At 52.1% G+C, this 6,724-nt stretch overlaps 1 long non-coding RNA gene across 1 annotated transcript; it reads left to right on the forward strand.

Moving 5' to 3' along the window:
• The first annotated feature begins 385 nt into the window (after positions 1-385).
• On the forward strand, positions 386-4,728 carry LOC147582134 (uncharacterized). Its single transcript, XR_015250616.1, has 2 exons — positions 386-612; positions 2,908-4,728. It is a non-coding gene; the product is annotated as an uncharacterized LOC147582134 (long non-coding RNA).
• Positions 4,729-6,724: the final 1,996 nt, after the last annotated feature.

A 6,724-nucleotide genomic window follows, 5' to 3' on the forward strand; every position in this document is an offset into this window, starting at 1 on the left:
CACCTGAGACTCCTCTTCCTTGGGGTCTCAGCAGGAACAGCCCCTTCGCAGGGCAGGCTGCGATGGCTCAGCACCGCCTGCAAAGCTGTGATTTGCGTCCAGTTCACAGCTCCGGGTGGGGGGCCCAGACCCAGCACGTGGCGTGCCCGCAGTCACAGAGTCTGTCCGAGATACGGGAACTAGAATCCTGTCCCCCATTCATTTATATGGCACGGCTTTTTTTTTTTTTTTTTTTTAGTTTATTTATTTACTTTCGGAGAGACAGAGACAGCATGAGCAGGGGAGGGGCAGAGAGAGAGGGGGGGGGGGGGAATCCCAAGCAGACTCTGCACTGTCAGCACACAGCCCGATGCGGGGCTTGAACTCAGGAACCGGGAGGTCATGACCTGAGCCGGAATCAAGAGTCAGACGCTTAACTGACTGAGCCACCCAGACGCCCTTATAAGGCAGGTTTTTATCCGGCGCCCAGTGGATTCAGAGATAGAGCTGAAGCCTCGGAGGGAAAGAAACAGGTGCTTCCATGGAAGGAGACGGGAGCGGCAGCGGGAGTGCGGAAGAGCCCGGCCACCTGCTCCTCAGGCAGGGGTGGTCTGGGAAGGCTCCTCGGAGGAGGTGAGGCGATCCCTGGGTGGAGTCCCAAGAAAGAACTGCCATGCAGCGGCGGTGGGAGCTGGGTGCACAGTCCACGTAAGGACAGCCCTCGGAGAGGCTCAGCAGGGCCTCTGGGGAGAAGAGGCCTCCTCGATTTGCTCTGCACATTTTCAAGAGCCAGGGCCCGCGCTGCAAGGCAGGAAGACCTATTTGAAGTCAACGTCGGGTGGAACCACGCAGAGACCAGAGGCGCTGCCTGAGGACAGAATGAGCCCTGTGCGCCTCAGGGTATGATGTGTAAGCCGGATGAGGGGAGGGAGGGGCTCACCCAGGCCGGAAAGCCACCGAGGCCCGTAAATCCAGAGAATCTATAGGTCCGTCCAAGGCAGGTGGGGGAGATATTAATCGGATGGTCCCAACGTCCTGCGAATACAAATACGCGTGGAGATGATCATCAGTTTGTTTACAATGGGAGAAACCCTGGGGCGCCTGGGTGGCGCAGTCGGTTAAGCGTCCGACTTCAGCCAGGTCACGATCTCGCGGTCCGGGAGTTCGAGCCCCGCGTCGGGCTCTGGGCTGATGGCTCAGAGCCTGGAGCCTGTTTCCGATTCTGTGTCTCCCTCTCTCTCTGCCCCTCACCCGTTCATGCTCTGTCTCTCTCTGTCCCAAAAATAAATAAACGTTGAAAAAAAATTAAAAAAAAAAAAAAAACAATGGGAGAAACCCTGTGTACAAATTCCACTTTTGTTTCTTAAAAAAAAGTTTAATGTTTATTTATTTTTTAATTTTTTTTTAATATTTATTTTTGAGAGAGAGAGAGAGAGAGAAACAGAGTATGAGTGAGGGAGGAGCAGAGAGAGAGGGAGACACAGAATCAGAAGCAGGGTCCAGGCTCTGAGCTGTCAACACAGAGCCCGACGCGGGCCTCTAACCCACGAACTGCAGGATCACAACCTGAGCCGAAGTCGGACGTTCCACTGAGCCACCCAGGCGCCCCCAAATTCCACATTTAGAAAGGTCTCCTACGTAATCAGCATGTGTGCATTCAGGCACCCCACTCCAGCAATGCTCACGGCAGTGCTGTTTGCAACAGGGAACTTGGAAATGGCCTGAAAATTCATTTATATTAGTTTTCCGTCTCCCCTCGAGACTGTGAACTCCGAGGGGATTGGCTCTTGTCTGTCTTATTCACCACTCGGTCCATCTCCTCTGGTAGGTACAGAGATACGATGCAATCTTTTTTTAAAAACATATAATCCCCAGGGCACCTGGGTGGCTCAGTCAGTTAAGCGTCTGACTTAGCTCAGATCATGATCTCACGATTTGTGAGTTCGAGCCCCGCGTCGGGCTCTGTGCTGACAGCTCAGAGCCTGGAGCCTACTCTGAATTCTGTGTCTCCCTCTCACTCTGCCCCTCCCCTGCTCACACTCTGTCTCTCTCTCCCTCTCAAAAATAAATAAACATTAAGAAATAAAATTTTTTTTTTAAGTATAATCCTGGGCAACCTGGGTGGCTCAGTTGATTGAGCGTCTGACTCTTGGTTTCAGCTCAGGTCATGATCTCACGGTTCATGAGTTCAAGCCCCGTGTTGGGCTCTGAGCTGACAGCAGAGTCTGCTTGGGATTCTCTCTCCCTCCCTCTGTCTCTGCCCCTCCCTCGCATGCACACGCTCTCTTTCTCTCTCAAAAATAAGTAAATAAACATTAAAAAAAAAAAAGATAATCCCATTGACGAGAGAGAGAGAGGGAGAAATGCATTCAAACGTTAACAGTACTTTTAGGTGATGGGATTAAAGGTACTTTCTGTTTTCTTCTTCACCTTGTGCTATATTTTCCATCCTCTCCAGGATAAACGTGTAGTATGTTTGCAATGTGAACATTTTTCAGAAAAAAGGGAATGACAGGGTGAAATCAGGGTACAAAAATAACAATTGCTTCTTTTGCTGAGCTCTGAGAATGGATTTTTAAAGCCAAAATGAATTGAGTAAGACTTTATCTGAACGTCCCTCGTGGCCCCCTTTCACCATCTGGATGGGATCCGGCAAGAACAATCCAACTCATTTGGGTGGGTAGAAAATAATTTTCAGTTTCACAGCGGCCACTCCTAACACCCCCCCCCCCCCCCCCCCAGGGTGGCCTATTTATAGCTTCCGTTGGGTGTAGACGTGACATTTATCTGTGCAAACCAGGCATCCACACTCGGGGGCTTCCCGAGCCACTTCTGTTCAAGGCAGATAACAAAACACAGATAAGTCGATCAGCAGGAATCCGCCTTTGAATTTGCCTTCCAAAACAAGCAAGCTCTCTTGCTGTTTAGGGAGAAACCAACCTGTTTGGAATCGCTCAGGATGATGAAATAGCCGTCTCTATTTCTCGAGGGCCGGAGGGATTCAGCCTCTACGTGAGGCAGCTCTGAAGGATCCCAGCCACTGCCAGGAATCCTGTTCGCCCTTTATCCCCTTGGGAAGTAGAGAGCTCCCTGACACTGGAGGTGTGCAAGCCGCAGCTGGGCGAGCCTTGTCAGAGGCACTGTAGCAGGAATTTCGGAGTCAGATGGGGGGCAGTGCTATGGGCTGAATCGTGCCTGCAGAATCCACATGTTGAAGCCCTAGCCCACCCACCGCCCTCCCTGCACCACAGATGTGACTGTATTTTGAGATAGGGTCTTTCCACGGGCGATCAAATTAAAATGAGATCATATGGGTGTGTCCTCATTTAATCCGACTGCTGTCCTTATGAGAAGAGATTGGTAGGACAGAAGCCCATACAGAGGGACAGCCATGGAAGGACCCAGGAAGAAGACGGCCATCTGGGCACCAAGGAGACAGGCCTCAGGAAGAACCATTCCTGCCCGTACCTTGATCGAGGACTTCCGGCCTCCGGAAAGCGGGACCGTGAACGTCTGTTGTTTAAGCCGCCCGGACTACGGTGCTGTGTCGCGGCAGCCCAGGCAGGGTGGGTATTGGTGTATCCACCGTCCAGGTGAGATAGGGAGCTCAGAGAGGTGAAGTGATACGTCCAGGGTCTCACAGTCCGTGATGGCTCATCCGGATTCGCATCTGGGAAGGCTTGCCCCCCAAATCTGTCTGCTGTACTCATGACTCTCCACCACGGACTCTGTAGTAGGGTTTGTACAAGAGGCTGGGATTGTCTAGAGAAGGAAGGAGAGCCCTTGACTTGGGGAAGGTCACGGAAGGCTTCCTAGAGGAGGCGCCCTGTAAGCCAGGACTTAAAGGAGTAAACCCCCAGCAGGAGAGAGGAGGGGACAATCACCCTCTATGACAGTGACAGGTGAGAGCACAGAACTTGCCAACCCAAGGACTTGCTCCTGGGAGCTCACGCGTGGGGATGTCCCGTCATGTCACACAGAGAGAAACACATATCAACGCCAGCCACCCTGGGCACCCTGGGCAATGGGCTCCGAGGTTCACGAAACAAGAAGCCCCAACTTCTGGTGCAAATCACGGCCCTGCCTGCCTCTTTCTGGCTGTGTGCTCTTGGAGAAGTTACGCCACCTCTCCGAAAAACTGTGAGAAGTAAACTTTCTTCGCAGGATGCATTCATTCCTCTCGTGCATGTGTTTTGAGCCCCGCTCCGTGGTGGGCGTTGCTGTTGGCAGGGGAAAGAGCAGTGATCAGAGCGCGGTCGCGGGAACGTATCCGTCTAGTAAAGCGCCGGAGACGGGAAACTGAAGGACTCCATGGAAATCTGCATTTTGCTCCTCCTCCTGCCTCTGTTCTTGCAAGGACCCGCACCCCCACCCCTCTTTGCACCTCATGATGCAAACAGCATACGTCTTCCCCGCAAGGGACACGGAGGGAATGACTTCTCTGGAATAGACAACATCTAAGGAAGGACCAGGTGAGAACGAAGCCGTCGTGCGCGCATTCCAGACCACTTTGCTGTAGACATCTCCGTGCCAAGGCCGCCTGGCTCCAAGGACTAACACCTGCGCCCTCATCTTTGTTCTGACCACTCTCGGGATGCCTGAGGGGACACGCATGCCAGACCACCGTCCTCCATAAAAAAACCCCCAGACCCCGAACAAAGATGAGTCTCCTGCTCCCTTCCTTTCCGGGCCTCCCAGACGCTCTGTCTGTGTCCCTCTCTATCTCCAATAAACTCTGTTTTCACTCTTGCCAGCTCAGTTCGATGTCATCCTGCAGGCAGCCAGGGCCCCTGGTGGCTGGTCCTCTGGGACTCCCTCTGGGTCCTCAGACCCAGCCCATGCCCCACACCCCACAGCGAGGAGGGAGTGCACCGGAGGGCTGGCAGGAATGCAGATAAAATGAAGCAGGGGAGGGGTGCGACTCCAGGGTAGTCAGGGAGGCCTCAGCAGAGGGGGTGCCTTGTGGACAGCGGCGGAGAGAACCAAGAGGTAACGGTGATGTGAGGTTCCAGTCATCATCGGTGTGGGAATTTTCTTTCTTTCTTTCTTTCTTTTTTTTTTTTTAAGTTTATTTATTTATTTATTTTGAGAGAGAGAGAGAGAGAGAGAGAGAGCATGAGCAGAAGAGGGGCAGAGAGAGAGGGAGAGAGAGAGAATCCCAGGCAGGCTCCGCACTGTCAGCCCAAAGCCCTATGCGGGGCTCGAACTCACCAACCTGTGAGATCATGACCTGAGGCACGGTCAAGAGTCCGACGCTTGTGGTGCCCGGGTGGCTCAGCCGGTTAACCATCTAACTCTTGATCTAGGTTCAGGTCACCATCTCACACTTTGTGGGTTCTGCTCTGGCAGCTCGGAGCCTGCTTTGGATTCTCTCTCTCCCTCTCTCTCTGCCCTTCCCCCACTTGTTCTCTCTCAAAATAAATAAATAAAAACAAACAAAAAAAGAGAGTCGGATGTGTAACCCACTGAGCCACCCAGCTGCCCCAGTGTTGCTATTTTCATTACTATCACTCCATTTCCTCCTGCACCTTCCACTGGGCCACTCCTAGGCCTGACCCACCCTGACCGCTGTTATTCCCTTGACATCAAACTCAAGAAACAAGTCCCCCTCTGCTTTAAACCTGACCTAATGGTGACTGGGAGCAACCTTAGAAAGGACCCCATGTATCTCCCATCCCTGATGAGCCGCTTCTCACTTGCCCGGACTCTGGGGACCAAGGGCCCCCATCTAGTAGTCTTAGAGGCTCCTCCCAGAGGTGACTTCCCAGGGAGTTGGCATACCAACCGAGCTGGGGACAGCCAAAGTGGCCACCCTGCTCTGCTGAGGCCTGCTCAGATTCCAGGGCTGACAGCCCCTGCCAGGATGATTCAACCATTCCTGCTGCTGGAGGTGGGCAAGTGGCTAGGAGCCCCCGGGGAGCCTGGAGCTGCGACTGGGCCAAGCCATAGGTAGGCAGATGGGAGGGGCCCACTCTGCATTCTCTGGCTTCTTACTTTTCTTTCAAAGCTTCCAACCCATTGCCCAGGAAGCCAGGTACTCTTAGCCTGTTGGAGAAATCCAGGCAGGTGTTCTTCCCTGCCAGCTGCCCCCTCCTTGGAGAAGCATTAATCACTGGGAAAGCCAAGATGCTCAGAACCAGATGCGATGGGACCCAAGACCAGTCCAACCAACACCAAACAGTTCCTTTGCTCATTTTTAATCAAGTTGTCTGTTTTTGTTGTAGTTGAGTTGTAGGTGTTCTTTATATATACTGGATACTAATCTCTTTTTATTTTTATTATTTTTTAAAAATGTTTTATTTATTTTTGAGAGAGAGAGAGAGAGAGAGCAAGGGGCAGAGAGAGAGGGAGACACAGAATCCAAAGCAGGCTCCAGGCACTGAGCTTTCAGCACAGAGCCCGACGCAGGGCTCGAACCTGTGAACCATGAGATCATGACCTGAGCTGAAGTCAGACACTCAACCGACTGGGCCACCCAGGCGCCCCGATACTAATCTCTTTTTAGATGTATGACTTGCAAATATCTTTGTCTATTCCTTAAGTTGCCTTGCTCTCTGCTGATAGTGTCCTTTGATGCACAAAAGTTTTTAGTTCCAATGAAGTCCAATTTATCTTTTTTTGTGTTGTCTGTGCTTTTGGTGTCAGATCTGAGAGCGCATTGCCAATTCTGGCGTCACAAAGCTTCTCTCCAGTGTTTTCTTCTGATGGTTTGTTTAATGGTTTTGGCTTTTGTGTTTAGATCCAT

This window comes from Puma concolor, chromosome B1 (assembly GCF_028749965.1).
Source record: "Puma concolor isolate L17-30 chromosome B1, mPumCon1.1.hap2, whole genome shotgun sequence".
Taxonomy (NCBI): domain Eukaryota; kingdom Metazoa; phylum Chordata; class Mammalia; order Carnivora; family Felidae; genus Puma; species Puma concolor.